Source organism: Rhinolophus sinicus, chromosome 2 (assembly GCF_057876585.1).
Source record: "Rhinolophus sinicus isolate RSI-liver-muscle chromosome 2, RSI-T2T, whole genome shotgun sequence".
NCBI lineage: Eukaryota > Metazoa > Chordata > Mammalia > Chiroptera > Rhinolophidae > Rhinolophus > Rhinolophus sinicus.
The window spans coordinates 18,349,347-18,368,620 of record NC_142502.1 but is presented as its reverse complement, the minus strand read 5'-3'; the positions used below and the strand labels follow the sequence as shown (position 1 = coordinate 18,368,620).

General features: G+C 35.0%; 1 pseudogene; it reads right to left on the bottom strand.

The window, feature by feature from the left end:
* Positions 1-8,018: 8,018 nt before the first annotated feature.
* On the bottom strand, positions 8,019-9,039 carry LOC109454101 (methionine adenosyltransferase 2 subunit beta pseudogene; annotated as a pseudogene).
* Positions 9,040-19,274: the final 10,235 nt, after the last annotated feature.

The window sequence follows — 19,274 nt, the reverse complement described above, 5'->3', positions numbered from 1 at the left end:
AAATTCTTTAAGGAAGAGGCAAAAGTTTCAGTGAGTCTGCTAGGTCTCAATGGCTTTCAGCTCAAAATTCACATGCCAAAGTGGTACAACTTGGGGAGGCCTGTTCTGAACCCCTTCATGAAGCACGCAATAGTGTCTGGCTCTCTGGCTACAGCAAGACTGTCTCAATATTTCTCAAAGTACAGATTATTAGATAAAAAACAAAACAATTCTATTAACTGGGTGGACCCCCCTTCCTCCCCAGCAAACTTTGTGAGTAGTATGTAGAGCCATATAACTCTCCTAGGCAGAGAAATGAGGGCTCTGTGTATACATTTACAGACCAATATTCTAAGAGACCCTTTGAAAGTTGGGAGCTGACTTACGTTGTTAAAGAGAAAAACCACAGGCCCAATGGCATCAGTTGTGCTAAAGCCCATGGTACCAAACCTAGAGTTAATAACTTACTTAATTGCAGTTTTGACCTTCAGGAGAAATGTAACCTTAATCAACCTATCTGGAGGTTTCTTGTCGGCACTGACAATGTAATCTGTCACATGGTCCCTTTTAGTCTCCCTTGCAAGAAGACACACACTGCATGACAAAAACCCTTGTCTTTCCCTTCCCCCACCCCCCTGTCCCCCAAAAGGAAATGCCCTGGTCTAAAAATAATCCTTCCTGTTCTTTTGCTAATAACTCCCCTGCCCTGCCCTTTTCCCTATAAAAACCTTTCCTAGTTTCCATCCCTTCAGACGGCCTTTCCAGTTGCTAGACAGGCTGCTGCTTCATTCATGAATCATTTAATGCCAATTAGATCTTCAAAGTTACCCAGTTGAATTTTGATTTCTAACAACCTTTAAAGAGTTTTCAAATTTTGCAGTTTGGCTCCGTTGGAAAGATGTTGGACATTTGCAAAGGAGTAGAAAGTGCATTGGCATCATTATCATATCAATTAAAAAAGTCTGTGGAAGTAAATCCTGTACACACTCTCCTTCACAGATGCCCTTAGCAGATTAAAAGGTTACGTAAAGCTTCATTAAGTTTGTGCCCTCAGACTTATCTAAGAGAAAACTCCCAAAATCTAGCCCAGTCAATATTCCCATGGAGATACTTGTGCCCAGTTTACTGAGGGATAAAACTGACTCAGACTTGTAACCTCTGAAGACGAACGCAACGCCCGCATTGCTAGGTTTCCAACATTGCTTAAAATGCCTGAAAATGTGGCCAGAAGGAACACCACGAAGCAATTTTCTTTTGACAAGACCCAGAAGCTTTTATTATAATGGCGATTCAGAACAAACACAGGAGGTCGGAAGTCTGCTATAGGGGTTCCTCAGCAGAGCCCTTTTGAGTCATTTCTAAAGAGAAAAATAAGTTCAGGAAATGCCTCAGGGCACATACTACTTGTCAAGTCCTATTGTCACCACAGGAAAGAGTCACATTTTTAGAATTTTTCTCTATAATTGAAACTCTTGTCTTTCAACTGAAGATAAGATATTTCAGGCTCTATAATTATAACAGTCAGTGAAACATCCTTTTTTATCCTAGAGTTTCTTCCCATTTTTATCAAGCATGTCTATTACACAGTTTGATTTGGATACTGGGGATTCAGAAATTAGTATTTTAATGTAGTACAGAGAAAATCCTTGCCACACACTGCAGCCCACTCCCAACATTTTTCTTGTCTCTTATTAAAAACTTCTGTTATTTCATTAGTGTTTTATGTATTCATTTCTGAAAACAATATGTTGCAGTCAGAGGCCAGTGTGCTCAGCACATCAAATATTTAATATTCAATAGATTAGAGTTTGGAATAAGGAAAGATTTTATTTATAAAATGGTGCAATAACGAGAAGAAGGGCAAACTCTAGTGTTCTCAAATCCATCTTGAGAGCGCCCCAAGTTCCTAGGACCTATCTGTCTAGGGAAGGGAGAAGGGGCAGGGCAAGAACAGAGGTTGCCCAAGGAAGAGCAGAGGAAATCCCCAACTCAATTTGTTCCCAGCGATTCAGACTAGAAGTTACTAACATCCCAGGCAGAATTTCTCCAACAATTAGCATAGCTATAGAAATACAGGCTGGAATTATGGTGGAGTCAGAGAGAGAAGCAGAAGCCTTCCACCCTGTTACAGGTAGAGTACAGAAATAAGCAAAAAGAAAAGCATCATCTATGTATACCCTGCCCTGTAATCCTGGCTAATATTTTGCTGTATAATATTTTGCTGTATATTATCTTAGTATAAAACATTCTAATCTTTGTTTAATCAAATACCTGCATGTAAATTTGCATTAAATATTTAAAAATAAGACCATATTACATATATATTTTATTATTTTTTTCAGTACTATATTGTAAGCAACTCTTCACATCAAAATGTAATCTGATTCTAAAATTCTTAAGGACTATACAGTGTTCCAAGTTATGTTACATCATTAATCATTTAACTGGTTCTCTACTGTATAGTATTTTGGTTAGATATCAGTCAAGATAGGCTAGGTTATGCTGTAGTAACAAATAACTCCTGAATTGCAATAGTTTTAAACAACAAAGTTTCTTTCCTGTCATGATACATGTTCATTGTGGGTTAGCCAGGAACTCTGCTCCAGGATCATGGCACTCCAGGACCCAGGCTGATGCAACAGCCACCGTAGCTTTCCTGCTTCAATGAGACAGGCAAAGATGTCTGTAGGATATTGCTTGTGGGTAACAAATGTTAGGCTCCTCAATCTGATTGTCCAGGACTTGTCAAATGTCCCCACCGAGATACAAGATGGCAACAAAGTACAACCTTCCTATGTTTTCAAAACGATTAAGATTGAATTGTATTAAATTGTTGAAAGGTAAATTAGAAGTGAATAAGGAACTGGAAAAAGAATGGCAGCATTTATGACTTAATTATGATTTAAGAGAAAACTCAAGTCTACAAATGCTTAGAACCTGGCCCAAGAAATCAGCTACTGAGAGGCTGTCAAGACTCCAAGGTGACATGACTGGGGCTGAAACAGGTGGTCTGTCACAATGTTGATTGGGGAAGAAAGACTTATTAGCTCTATGTTTTCCCTTTAACATTCTTTTTCCCACATGTTTAAGTTCTCTCATTGCTTTTTTAGAAGTAACATCAACAGACAAAGTTACTTAATTAATAAATTACAGACTGAGCTTTCTTTCATGAATATTAAATCAGCTCTCACTTTCTGGTTGCATAATTTCCAACTATTGATTACATTTAATCACAACATAAAAATATTTTTCCTTTAGGGTTTTGAATTCAGCATATTTTCCTTCTTCTTGAAAAATTCTATTTTCAGAGACAGCATGGTAAAAAAATATTAATATTTATCAAAAGCCTCAAATTAAGCTGTATACAGAGCATTTCAAGACAGCTGGCATTTGTTTGTTGAGTTTATTAAGCCTTAACATCTTCTGTTCTCAGTAAATTTACCGAACATTTTTTTTCTTGTTCTATGAAATGTTTTTACTTTGACTCTGACTTTTTAACTTTTTATCATCACACTTTTCCATGTGAAACCAAGGGTCCTTATGACTTTAATTAAATTTAGTTTTAAATCCTAGCTCAAGAAATAATCTCTCTCTCTCTCTCTCTCTCTCTCTCTCTCTCTCTCTCTCTCTCTCTCTCTCTCTCTCTCCCCATATATAGAAATGACTCAAAAGCGCTCTTTTGGGAACCCCTATAGCAGACGTGTGTTTGTTCTGAATCTCCATTATAATAAAAGCTTCTGGGGACTTGTCAAAAGAAAATTGCTTCAGGGTGTTCCTGTTGGTGACATTTTAAGGCTTAATAATATATATAAATGGAGAGAGAGATGAAGAGAGAGAGAAAGAGTGCGCCAAAAAAAATGTATACACATTTTAAGAAAGGAAAAACTATAATAAAATTATGCAATGAATGGTGCTAACATTTATTTGATTAGCACCATCTTTTGAGCGAACATCATACTATACACTGCTACCATAATTCAATTCAACTTCGAAAAGTAATGCATAGATAACATCTCTTAAAATGTGTACATTTATTTGGCACCCCCAGTATATATGTGTGTGTGTGTGTACACATATATATACATATATACATATACACACATATATATATATATATATATATATATATATATATATATATATATATATATATGTATTAGCCTTTCCTCTGGATAATTGGCAGCTCCCAAGGCAGAAAACAGTAGCCTGGACCTGACTAATGGTCACACAGTTCAGACCTCTGGCAGTCTAAAGATAATATCTTCACCTAAGTTCCTTCACCTAATTCCTGAGTCCTAAGGTGGAAAGACCCCCTTATCACTTTCCCAGGAGACCAGAGGGACTCCAAAAACAATCTTAGAACTGTCCTCAAGACCTGAAGAAATAATTCATTACTCTTACCTCACCTTCAACCAATCAACTTCCAGCATAACCCCAACCCCTAATCCACGGTGTCTCATGATTTTTCCTATACAATCTGTAATGTACACACCATTGGGGAGTTCGGGCTTTCGTGCATTAGCTTCCCATTCTCCTGGATAGTGCCATTCATAATACAATAGCCAATATTTCTCCATTGCAATTCTCCATGTTTTGTGTTTGGCTCTGCTAAACGCCAGGTAGACAAACTCTCTCTGTTCTATAATACATGTAGAATGTTAGGTTTTTTACTCATACCTTGTTTTGTTGTCAACTTTCTAACTCAGTATTGAATATTTTTACTAAAACAAAATCAATCGAGTTAAGTTCAAATTTGGGCCTTTCTCATCATTCAGATATATGTAATCTCTTTTGTGTATATATAATTACTTTACGTGATATAAAAAACAATTTGAAAAGCACAAGAACATGTTAAAAGAACAAAATATTATCTGATGTTATTAACCAGACAAAAAAATGCAGTTAACATTTGTCATGTAGTTTCTAGTGCTTAATTTTTTAAATAGTTGTGATCACATCATCAATTAAAATGTATCTTTCATTTTTTACTTACAGGCATTTTCTCACTGAAAGGAATCAAAATTTTGCTATCCTGAAGCTACTTTTTGGGATATTGATTTTAAGCTGTTTGTTAAGAAACAAGACTCAGAAAGAACTTTTGTGTCTCCTCCTCCTTTCCTGCCCAAGAGATTCAGACAGAAAAATGTACTTTAGGAAAGGAGCCTTGGCTTAATTCTCTTAAGAATCTTCACCCTTGCATTAGTCAGGGAGACTCCACGCCTGTTAGCTAGACACCCCTGTGTCCCATTGTTTCTGAGTCGTCCAGCAAGAATTTTCCTGCCCATCTGTTCCCCTCTTTCTCAACTACTCATTCCTATAAATCACCCATTCTCACTTCTGAAACCTAACGCCCCACCACCCACCCTTTCTCCTTTGTCCAAAAATGTTTTATATACCCAATGTTGCCTGCCTTCGGAATATTCATGCTTCTGTGAATTCCCTATGCACAAGTATTAAACATTTAATTTTCTCCTATTAATCTGCTGTATGTTGTTTGAATTATTCAACCAGCCAAAAGAACCAAATGAGTAGGGGAACTGTTTCCCTGGCCCCAACATCATATTATGAACATTTTTGAAACTTCATCTTACTGGTGGTATAATATTTCCTTATATATGCATGACAAATGAGTTTCCCTAATGTTGAGTATTTAGGATATTTTAAAATTTAAGTGATATAACAATCATTTTTAATTAATATTTTATGCATACATCTTTGGATATCTTTCTGATTGTTTCCTTACAAAAGTATCAAATGTGTAGAACAGAGGGTGTACGTGATCTTAAGATTCCTGATGCTTATTTACAAATTGTTTTCTAAAAAATTTGTAGCAATAGATGAGAATGCCTATTTCACACTATCTCGACAACACTGACTGTTGTTTTTGAAATTATGCAAATGAGATTAATAAACAATGAAATAAGTTGTTTTAATTTCCATTTCTTTTGTTACTAGTTAGATTAAGAAATAGAAAAAATCAAAATAGACTCAGGTTATTTTGAATGCTGTCAAACATTTAAGGAAGGAGTAACACTAGTACTACATAAATTCTTTCAGAAAACAAGAGACAACAGAAAACATTTCCCAACTTGATTTATGATGCCAATATACTAAGACTATGATCTCAACACCTGACTGAGAGGTAGCAAGAAAAGAAAATCCTTGATGATCATAGAGTTAACAAAGTCTAATTAACTTAGCTAATCAAATACAACAATATTTAAGTAAAGAAGTACACCATGACCAAGTGGGGTTTATGCCAAGATTGTAAGGATTACTTTACTTTAGAAAATCAATCAGTCTTTATTAGAATAAAGGAAAAAAAGCACATCATAATAGATGCAAAAAGTGCTTTGGACAAAAACCAACATCCATTTCAATATCCATCTTATATTAAAAACTCTCAGATAACTTGGAAGTGAAGGGAGATCTGATAAAAAGTATCTATCAAAAAACTACAGCTAATATTATGCTTGCTGGTGAAACATTAAATCTTTTCCCCTGAGATCAGAAACAAGGCACTGATATCCATACCCATCACTTCTCAACATTGTCTAGAGGTCTTATAATTATAAAATAGAAAACCCCATGAAATCTACCTCTACAAGATGATCCCTCATAAGAATTAAAATATAAAAGATTGGCAACACCAAATGCTGAGAGGAATATGGAGCAAATGAGACTCTCACACATCATGGTTAGTAGTAACATAAAATGCAACTTATTGGAGAATTATTGGGCAGTTCTTAAAAATTAAAACTTACATCTAGCCCATGACCCAACCAGTTTACTCCCAGATGCTGACCCAAGAGAAACAAAAACTATGTTCATGTAAAGATTTGTGTACCAGTGTTCACAGCAGCTTTATTCACAATAGCCAAAAACAAGAGATGGGGTAAGCAAATTATGGTGCATTCATAAAGTACAACACTATTCAACAAGGTAAAGGAATGAACTACTGATACCACAGTACGGGTGATTTTCAAAAACATTGGAACAGAAAAAGGAGAACACAAAAGAATACATACTAGATAATTCCTATTATATAATGTCTAAAACACTAATTTATAGAGATGGAGTCAAAAAGTAGATGGCTCTATTGAGATGTAATTGAAAAATGGAATGATGTAAATTCCTGGAGTGATTGCAACATTTTGTATCTCGTTTTGGTTTGCTAGTTACAGAGGTACATGCAATTGCCAAAAGTCACTGAACTGAACACTTAAGATTAAGTGCATTTTACTATATATAAATTACATTCCAATAAAAAAATTGAGATATCACATCCATTGTTGTTTTTAATTTATTTTTTATTTAAAAAAATTTTTTTTACCATGCCAGCAGCATATATTTATTATTATTCATGAATGGTCAAAATATAAGGCCCATTATTATTAATCACACATATGAAATATCACTTCGTAATATGGAATGAAAAGAACACTTTTATATCTATTTAAAAAATACACGCGTGCTCTCTCTCAAATGTTCGCTGCTACGAAAGCAGGAGGCATCAAGCTGCAGGAGCTCCAATATACATAACATGTTGAAATATCTCAAGCATAAAAACTGTACTTAAGTTGCAAAAATAAAGTTTCTTTCTTGAAACATTTTGATCTGTACTCAAGCAAAGCAAATCATGAACACCAATGGTTTTCATACTATTTAACACACTTTAAAACAGGGTCAACAGTTGCAGAAGTCCTGAAAATGTAGAGGTTATAGGAATGGATAATGCATTTCATCCCCCTACCCCCAAAATATAAGTCTACAGCAGATGCTTCATCCTGATTCTCAGATATTTAAGAATAATCATCTACTATACTCAGAGCCAGAACAAACAAAATGATGAAAAGAAACATTACTTCAAACAAGGTATTGTTGCCTGTAGTTTTTTACACAATTTCACTAGTTCAACGGCATCATTTACCTGAAAGATCATGAGTCACAATTAAAGAGCACGCATACAAAACTATGTCCTTTTTTCTTTATAAAGTGCCACATACTATATTTATCATTACAAAAAGACAACACATAGACTAATGAAAGACCGTTTGTCTCCATCTCTTATCAACGAGGAAAGGGCCAGAGTGATGCTTTGCTTCCAATTTAAAATGGTGTTTACTGGTCAATGCCCAAGGTCTCTCATTTGGAGCAGTCAAGCTGAGCATTTCTTGGACGTTGTGCTCCTAAGACAGGACTGTCAGTTATAAGTTTTAAGTGATTGCTGGGGAGGTTGAAGTCATCTGCAATTGCACGTACCATTTCATACTTGGTCATCTGTTCATTGCCAGACCAACAAAAAGTTCCTTTAATTGATGGATCCAGCATTCTCTTCTCTGCTAACGGATAACATACGGTGGCTATGTCCTTCACCTGTGTAGGGACTCTGCTGCCAGGGGTCCATGTTCACCAACTTGTTGCTGAACTTCACTTTATCAAACATAACAGTCATGGCACTTTCTTCGAACTTTGTGACCTCTCCATACAGAACAGAATTCTCAAAACAGCAGCTCCTAAATTGTTCTCCAGGACAACTTTTTCTCCTTCTAATTTTGTTTTGCCATACAGATTTAGGGGACTTCGTATGTCTTCCTCTCTATAAGGAGGATTTGTTCCATCAAATACAGAATCTGAGCTAAGATAGATTAGAAAGTCTCCAAGTGCAGCTGCTTCCTTTGCTAAATTCCCAGAAGCGTCCACATTAAGTTGAGCCGCAGCATCTGGATGACTTTCCACAACATCTGGTCTTCTCTCTGCTGCACAATGTACTGTGGCATGGCGATGAAAATCATAAATGATGTGATGAACTGCATCAGACTCCAATAGATTAACCTGTTCAAACTTTGGTCTTGCTCTTCTAAAACCACAGCCAAAGGCATTCAGCCAATTATTCTGCTGAAATTCTTTGTACATAGCTCTGCCAAGAAGCCCAGGGGCACCAGTGACCAGAACCCGCCAGAGGGGGATGTTAACTTCCTCCTCCACCAGCTGGCAGTTCCCGAGAAGGAAATGAATGGAGAGCTCCTTCTGTGGCCCGACCGTGCCCGCAGTCTTCATGTGGCCGCCTCAGTGACCGCCACTTCGGCCCATCTTTATTTTTTTAAATATTTTTTTTTCAGTTACAGTTGGCATTCGATGTTAATTTGTGTTAGTTTCAGGTGTACAGCACAGTGGTTAGACATTTATGTAATTTATGCAGTGATCCCCCTGACTAGTCTAGTACCCACCAGGCACTATACGTAGTTGTTACAACATCATTGACTGTGTTCTCTGTGCTGTACTTTACATCCCCATGACTATTTTGTAATTACCAATTTGTGTTGTTTAATCCCTTCACCTTCGTCACCCAGCTCCCCAACTTCCCTCACCTCTGGCAACCCCCAGTTTGTTCTCTGTATCTATGAGTTTGTTTGTATTTTGTTTGTTCATGTATTTTGTTCTTTAGATTCCACATATAAGTGAAATTATATGATATTTGTCTTTTGCAGTCTGAGTTATATCACTTAGCATAATACCCTCTAGGTCCATCCATGTTGTCGCAGATGGTAAGATTTTATTTTTTTTTGAGGCTGCGTAATATTTCATTGTGTATATGTACCACATCTTTATCCAATCATCTGTTGATGGGCAATTGGGATACTTGCTTATCTTGGCTATTGTAAATAGTGCTGCAATGAACATAGGGGTGCATATATCTTTTCAAAATAGTGTTTTGGATTTCTTTGGATAAATACCCAGAAGTGGAATTGCTGGGTCATAAGTTAGTTTTATTTTTAATTTTTTTAGGAACCACTAAACCATTTACTGTAGTGGCTGCACCAATTTGCAGTCCCACCAACAGTGTGCAAGTATTTCCTTTTTTTCTGCATCCTTGCCTACACTCGTGGTTTGTTGACTTATTGATGATAGCGATCTTGACAGGTGTGGGGTGACATCTCATTGCAGTTTTAATTTGCCTTACCCTTATAATTAGCGATGTACATTGAGCATCTTTGCATATGTCTATGGGCCATCTGTATGTCCTCTTTGGGGAAATGTCTATTCAGGTCTTCTGCCCATCTATTAATTGGGTTATTTGTTTGGTTTTCTTTTCTTTTTTCTTTCTTTTTTTTTTTTTTTGGTGTTGAGCTCTATGAGTTCTTTATAAATTTTGGATATTAACCCCTTATCAGAAGTATCATTGTCAAATATCTTCTCCCATTTAGTAGATTGTCTTTTCATTTTGTTGATGGTTTCCTTTGCTAAGCAAAAGCTTTTTAGTTTGGTGTAGTTCCATTTGCTTATTTTTCTTTTGTTTCCCTTACCCAAGGAGATAGATCAGAAAAATATTACTAAGAGCGATGTCAGAGAATTTACTGCCTATGTTTTCTTTGAGGAGTTTTATGGTTTCACGCCTTACAAATAAGTCTTTAATCTATTTTCAGTTTATTCTTATATACGGAGAAGGAAGGTTGTCCAGTTTCATTTTTTTTTGCATGCGTCCATCCAATTTTTCCAACATCATTTATTGAATAGACAGTCTTTACCACACTGTATGTTCTTTCTTCATTTGTCATAGATTAAATAACCATGTAGGATGGGTTTATTTCTGGGTTCTAAATTATCTTCCATTGATCCATGTCTTAGTGTTTATTCCAGTACCATGCTGTTTTGATTACTATAACCTTGTAGTATAATTTGATATCAAGTAGCGTGATACCTACCACTTATTTCTTCTTTCCCAAGATTGCTATGGCTATTCTGGGTCTTTTGTCGTTCCATATAAATTTTAGGATTTATTCTACTTCTGTAAAAAATTACATTGGTATTTTGATAGCAATTGCACTGAATCTATAGATTGCTTTGAGTAATACAGACAATTCCTATCTACTTTCCTATCCATGGGCGTGGTATATGCTTCCACTTGTTTTTATTTCCTTCAATTTGTTTTTTTAGTGTCTTATAGTTTTTCAAGTATAGTCCTTGGTTACATTTATTCCTAGGTATTTTATTTATTTATTTTTGATGCAATTGCAAATGGGATTGTTTTCTTAATTTCTCTTTCTGATAGTTCATTATTGGTATATAAAAAGGCAACAAATTTCTGAATATTAACTTTGTGTCCTGTTACTTTACTGAATTCAACTGACATTGCAGAAATACAAAGGATTATAAGAAAATATTACAGTTATATGCCCACAAATTGGACAATTTGGAAGAAATGGATAAATTTGTAGAAACATACAATCTTCTAAGACTGAATCAAGAAGAAACAGAAAGTCTGACTAGACCAATTACTACAAATGAAATTGAATTGGTAATCAAAAACTCAAACAACAAAAATCCTGGACCAGAGAGCTTCACAGGTGAATTTTACCAAATATTCAAAGAAGAATCAACACCTGTCCTTCTCAAACTATTCCAAAAATTCAAGAGGAGGAAAGCTCTCAAGTTTATTTTACAAGGCCAAGATTATTACCCTGATTCCAAAACCAGATAAAGACATTACCAAAAAAAACCAACAGCAAAATTGTAGGCCAATATCCCTGATGAACCTGGAAGCAAAAATCCTCAAGAAAATATTAGCAAACTGAATTCAGCAATACATTAAAAAGATCATACAAGACGATCTAGTGGGATTTATTCCTGGGATGCAAGTTTGGTTCAATATCTGCAAATCAATTAATGTGATACACCACATAAACAAAATGAAAGATAAAAATCATATGATCATATCAATAGATACAGAAAAAGCACCTCACAAAATCCAGCATCCATTTATGATAAAAACACTCATCAAAGTGGGAATAGAGGGAACATACCTCAACATAATAATGGTCATGTAAGACAAACCCACAGCTAACATCATACTCAATAAGGGTAAAGCTAAAAGCGTTCTTCTTAAGATAAGGAATAAGAAAAAGATGCCCACTGTTATTCAACATAGTATTGGAAGTCTTAGCCACAGCAATTAGACAAGAAAAGGAAATGAAAGGCATCCAAATTGGAAAGGAAGAAATAAAACTGGCATTATTTGCAGATGACATGATACTGTAGATAGAGAACCCCAAAGTTTCCACCAAAAACTATGAGAACTGATGAATAAATTCAGTAAAGTAGCAGGATACAAAATCAATATTCAGAAATCGGTTGCATTTTTATATACCAATAATGAACTGTCAGAAAGAGAAATTAAGAAAATCCAATTTACAACCTCATCAAAATTAATTAATTAATTAATTAATTAATCAAATACCTAGGGATAAATGTAACCAAGAAGGTAAAAGACCTGTACTCAGAGAACTACAAGACACTCAAGAAAAATACTGAAGAAGATACAAATAAATGCAAGCATATACCGTGCTCATGGGTAGGAAGAATTAAAATTGTTACAAATGTCCATACTACCCAAAGCAATCTATAGATTCAATGCAATCCTTATCAAAATACCAATGACATTTTTCACAGAACTAGAACAAATAATCCTAACATTTATATGGAACCACAAAAAAAAACAAATACCCACAGCAATCTTAAGAAGAACAAATCCATTATTAAAAGAGAAAGCTTTCGTAAACACTGAATCCATCTACAAGTATCTACATTTATTAGACTTTTCAGTAGTTTGTTTCCATTGAATCATGCTTATTGAAATTGCACCCCAACAAATAGCACCCATCAGCTCAAAAGATTACATCTTGATAGAGTACATGTATTTGGATGCAAAAAAATATTAAATGACATTTTTCTTCATTTACAAAATAGTTTCTAAATGTGCTGGCAAATTGCTCTACTTATTGGTTTTTATCTCACCATTAGGAATTTTTATCTAGGTACATCATATCCATTTGTTTTTTTTTTTCAGTTATAAAATGTTTTCTCTTAGATGAGAACACTTTTATCAGGTTGGATGAAAATACCATGTAGTTATTTGGTCAGAAAGAAACTCCCTGTCTTGCAAAATAGTCTACCAGAATAGTATTATTAAAATTGTTTTATAATATATAAAATATAGCATGATGATATGGGGCATAGTTAAGTAGCCATTATACATTACAAAGGAGGGTCAACAAAATAAAATCAATAATGTCTCTTACTTTATGTCTGCCCCAGTGGTTATTTATTTTAGGTTAAGAACTACTAATATTTGAACTTAACAGAGGACAGAAACTCCAAGAAATACAATTTTCTTATCAGATTTTCTTTGATACAGTTTAGGAGGTTATTTTATACAGCAATTCACCTAAAAGTCTACTTTTTTTTTTTAGCATAAATATTTTACTGGGCTGGAATTTAAATGTTGTCTGCTAAGAGGACTAGTTTTGTTTGTCAAGAAAGTTCTTAGAACTCCTTTCAGAGGAAAACCATTGAGAAATTGATATGTGCATATGAGTTTTAAAATTTTTAGTTAAAAACAAAGCTGTTTTTATACATTCCCATTTAGAAACTATTTTTATCAGTTATTTGTTGATAATATTAAGGAAAAAGGTACGATTGGAGGTTGAAGAACCGGTGGGATGCTAAAATACAAGTGTTTTATGAATTGTTTTGAAATTGTCAAAGGAAATTGAGGTACAGTGAACCTTGGAACTTCATTCTGATTTTTCTGTGTGGTTAAAAGCAGGAACAAATGAAGCCAGGTACAGGGTGTCTTGCTTTAATCTGATGTACTCTGACATAAAATCATAAGCAAAAATACAGCAATATAACATCAGTTACTGCTTCAGAAATAGGCTTACATGCATTTCCATCTGTGTGATGAATAAGAATTACAACTGAGAAATTCTCACCTAGCTATCTCACATAAAGCAAATGATACCGAAAGCTGTTTTTTATTTTTTAAATGTCTTATTTTTTAAATTAAAAAGTAAGGCATTTATTGTAACTAGTACAACAATGCAAAAATGTGTAAATAATAATTGATACACTCCTAATCCACCTGAAGTAACCAAAGTTAGTCTGGTATTTTACGTCAAATTCTCCCAGAAGCAAATCCTGAGACAATTCACGTATAAATGATTTCTTAAGGATTTACCTTTTATAGAAACCAATAAGAAAATGGAGGAAATAAGATAGGAATGGAGAAGTTCCCAGGTGTAATTTCAGGGGAAAGCCCAAACTCCAACTTCTCTCTCAGAAAGTCATGGAGTGTAAATTATGCCTTGGGAGTTTGTCTGCCTAGAGGCAACACTTTCTACTCAGCCCAGAACAAAAGCCCACAGGAGACATATAACTGCCAAGGATTTCTAGTTCTCTTAGAAATGATTTAGCTCCAGTGTCCAAAGCAATCTTCTCAATGTCACAGGTGAGTGTTAGCTGCAAGCATGCTGAAGCTGGGATGGGTGCACACAGCTGACAAAAGGATCCAGGGCAACTAGGTGGGGAGTGAGGTTGCCTACCACACCTGGGATCTACCTTTCCACACCTTTCTCCGTGCTCATACAAATACGAATATGTATATGTGTATCTATGCACCCATATATTTGCATACACCTATTTACACACCTATACTTTCATATATGTATATATGTATTTTTAATATTTTTAACTTGTGTGTATAAATATACTTGTGTTTTTTAATGTGTGTGCATATATACGCACACTCTTGTGTCTGTTATTAAGCAAGGAAATATAATATTCACTATTCCTTAATACTCTTTTCTTCCTCACTAAATCATCATGAACAGATATATTTGTCCAGTTTATAGATATAGCACTAATTCTTTGTTTTTAATAGCTGTGTAATATTCCATCATTTGGATGTACCATAATTAATCCAACCATTTCCCAACTAATGAGCATTCACTTTTGTTGTTTTCACCACTATAGAGAATTGAGGCATAAAACAAACAAACAAACAAACAAACAAACGACAACAACAGCAAAAAACCTTATCTGTGGAATTACTAACTCCAAGGTATGCATGTGCCTTTATAATTTTCACAGATAGGTCAGATTTCTTTGTCATGTGGTTGGAGCAATTCACCTGCCTAGCAGCAGTGAGTGAGGATGCCTGTTTGCCTGCATCCTCACCAGCAGCATGGCGTCACTCTTTACAATGTTTGTCAACCCCATAGATGGGAATGGTAGCACATCCTTGCTTTGCTTTTCATCACCCTGACTACTAGCCATTTGGACTTCTTTCTTGAATTGTATTTATGTGCCTATCTCATTTTTCTATTGGGATTTATTTTCTAACAAGTTTGTAGGCACTTTGTAAACTAGAGTCATGAAGCCCTTCTATTTCCTATGTCTTGTGAATATCTACTCCAGTCTATCATCAAACAAATAAATAAAACACAAGGTCTTATGCTTTCTTTAGTCAAAAATATTAACTTTTCTTTTATGACTTCTAGGGTTTCTCCTAACTCTGAAATTATCAAAATACTCTATTAAAATACATACAATTTAATTTTTTGTATTTAAAATCTTAAGGAGTATATTTTTGGAAGAGGTATAAAATTTATTTTCCACCGGAAGAATGAAAAATTATTCTAGTACCAATATTCAACATTTTTCATCAAAACAAAATACAACTTTGTAGTTTGTTAAGGTCTCAGAATATTCATATTGATTTCTGGTCTTTCTCATAGCTTACATTGGTTTACCTATTCCTACATCAATAAAATAATAAAAATCAGTATGTTTACTGATTTGTTTTGTACTAAGGGTTAATATTATGTAAGGCAAACAATCATGTTTTAAAATTTTGTGTAATTTTAGACTATTTTCAAGCATTTGATTTTTAATATCAACTTAAAATTACTTTATTGTTCCCAAATTTCAATATTGATTGAACTTTCATTAAATATGTGTAACACACATTAAATATTGGTATTAACCAAAAGAATTCACATTTTTACAACATTAAGTTTTCTTATTTAGATATATTTTTGTCTATTTTGGTGGCACTATTTATTTCAATAAAGTTTTATAGTTTTCTTTTTATAGAACTGACACAGTTCTTGTTAAATTTATTTTAAAGTATTTTATAAGCTTTGTCACAATTTTCATTTATAACTGAATATTGACTAAGTTATTAATTTTAATAGTTGGATGATCTAGTTATAGATTATCATTTTCAATTAATACAAATTTGACCATTTTTAGCAATTTTTGTATGGAATTAAAGTTTTTTTGTGTTTAATGAAAATAATGATTAAAATAATGCTTATTAGGGCTATCCCTGTGCTGTTTAATGTAAAAGCTTCAATGCTTTAGTTATTAATGATATCTACTGCTAGTTTTTGGTGATCTTTATTGTATTTTGGAATTTCTACTAGAAATGTTGAATTTTTTTCCCTTCATTATTAAGTTGAGAACTTTTACCTTTTCACTTCAAAGAAGCACTTTACAGCTTCTCTTTGGCACATCCGAATTGCCAGTATCACTACTCCTGCGCGTTGGGGCCATTATTAAGTAAAGTAAGACTTACTGGTATTGCCCTGCAATACCAGGAGGGTTCCTAAGTGACTAACCTGCAGGGAGCGTGGATACACTGGACAATAGGGTGATTCATGTCCTAGGCAGGATGGAGTGGGATGGTGCAAGCTTTTATCCTGCTACTCAGAAAGGGGCACAATTTAAAAGGTATAAATAGTTTACTTCTGGAATTATCCATTTAATATTTTTGGACTGTGGTTGACTGCAGGTAACTGAAACCTCAGAAAGTGAAACTGATAAGGGGGTCTACTATATGTAAGGAACTTAGCGATCATTTTAAATAGTTCTAAAACCTTTGACATTGAGTTTCAACCATATAATAGACTTCACTAGACATTCCACTGTCACCATGGCCCTGTTAAAATGGTATTTATATAAAAAGAAAAAAATCAGAAGTTTTGTGCTTTTTGAAAAAGTCCTCCATGTTTACTGATGGAGTTTAGGACATTAAATAAGTCTTAAGTACAGCCACTGTCTGGGCTAAATATTTATCCTGAACAAATAGGAAATTAAAAGGTCATATCAAGATGTGTGATTTCCATTCCATGTAAGACGATGTCACATTAAGTAACTAGATGTAGGAATAGTTAGAAAGATGAAGATTAGAGCCAAATATGGTATAGGTAATCTTCCACCAAATTTTGTCATCTGTAATAATCAGTGACTTTTTTCCTTGTCTTAGGATCCTTTGACTGTCACTAATAGTAACCTATCTAAAGGAACCTTTAAAAAAAAAAGAAGAAGAAGAAAACAGATGTTCTTAAAATATTGAAATACTTTAGGACCTCCAAGGACAGGTATCATCCTTGAGCTTCACAAAGGACTATAAGCAGAAACAGAAAAGTCATCAGTTAACCATTTGTTTCAGAGGCATTGTTGGCCAAAACCCAGCAGAGCTATCCCTTTTTCAGCAGCACCACAACTAAAGTTTTACTTTAAGAAATTTTCCTTGTATAAAGTAGAGATAAATTCAACAGGTATCACTTTATTATCTTCTCAGGATTATATTACATAATAAATAGTAATCTCAAGAGAACACATACATACTGGGCCAAAGACCTTTCCTCCCCAAACATTCTACATTCCAATCATTGGAGATAAAGGGTTCTGCACAATAACATCAAATTCCCCTTGACTTTCTCAACAGGGGTCAAGTTAGTGGCCTATAAATGGGGACAAAAGTCACTTTTCTGCAGACTGCCTTGCCTCCACCAACAAAGATCAAGGGGAGCCCCAGATACCGCCCTTCCTTATCTTCTAATACTCACTATCTGTCTGTCTACGGGGACAATCTCAGAAGCTCTCTGTCGTGTTTCCGTGAGGCACCAGAAGAGCATCCCACGGCTTAGTGCTTGGTGCTCACCTCCATTCTGTCTACTCCCACTGTCTGGGTTCTCATCCAGTCAAGATGTTTAACATCTAGTCAGGATGTAGAAGGTTATAACAAGGACATTTCCTCCCATGGTAACAGAAGAGGAGAAACGGATAAACCAGAGTCATAGTTTTATGTTTGTTTGCTTGTTTGTTGTTGTTGTTTTAAGAAAGCTTTGAAAAAATTTGAACTCAAAATTAACTCCAGAGGGGGATAAAGTCATCATAGGTGAGAAAAGTGTCACAAAAGTTTTGTTCCTGGAAATAGGCTCACAGTCTGGGTAAAACAGGCAAATGAACAGGAGACACTGTCTACGACGATAGACACTTGAATAATGGTTTCTTTTATGGTTGAAGGGATTTGACTAGAAAGGCACATGAGGAACTTTCAGGGATAAGAGAAATGTTCTGTGTGTTGATTTGGGTGTTGGCTGTATACATTTTCCCACCTTATTAAATTGTGCTTTTGAGATCTGTGTGTTTCACTATTAAGTTAAAAAAATATAGAGGGGAATACCTGAAACAAAGATGGCAGAGTTGCTGGTTATTGAAGCTTGTTGGTGAGTGCTTTGGGATTTGATATCCTGTTCTCTTTACTGCGTGTTTAAAACTTTTTATAGTAAAAAGTTTTTTCATTTTTAATTAAGTCAGATTATTTCTCTTCTCTGTTCAAAACCCTCCAAGAGCTTACCATCTCACTGAGAGTAAACGCCAAGCCCTTATAATAGCCTATGAAGCTCCACAAAGGCCTATAAGAATCGGTTCCCCGTGTGACTTTCTTGACCTCATCACTTATTCTTTTCCCCTTCCTTTGCTCCACTACAGCCATCCCCAGCTGTTCCTTGAAGGCGCCAGGCATGTGCCCAAAGTTATATCTTTGTATTGGTTGTTCTCTCTGCCTGTTGCTCCCTTTCCCCACAGACAACCCTGACCATCTCCTTTAATTCCTTGCAAAAATATCACTTTCACAAGGCCTACCTCAACATCTATATTTAAAATTGCAAAAGGAACTCTTCTTCTCCCTTTGACTTTTTTCTAAAGCATTTATCACCTTTGAACACACATATATTTTACACATTTATTATTTTTCATCTCTCTTTCTGCCCCGTCTTGAATGTAACCTCCATAGGGTGGGAGGGAGAGGAGAGAAATTTGAGTCTATATATCACAAGTGCTTAGAGCAGTACCTGACACATAATTGGTATTCTCTAAATATTTGTTGAATGGATGCATACGTGATTTCTCAATCTTATTCTGCGAAGTGTTTCTTCTTGATAAGCAGTGACATTCTCCTACCCTTCATTTCTGGAGAGTGATTCCTGCGTCTTTGAGATTTGTGGTCACAACCTGGACCATGCATCCATGGGAGTCTGTTACTGACATTATTGTCAAGGATGATATCTGCTGGGCAACTTTTCTCTGTTAATTGAGCATTGAGCAGAGAACGTAAAGAAAAATGAGAAAATATCAAGCATGAGCATGCAAATATTCTCATGTCA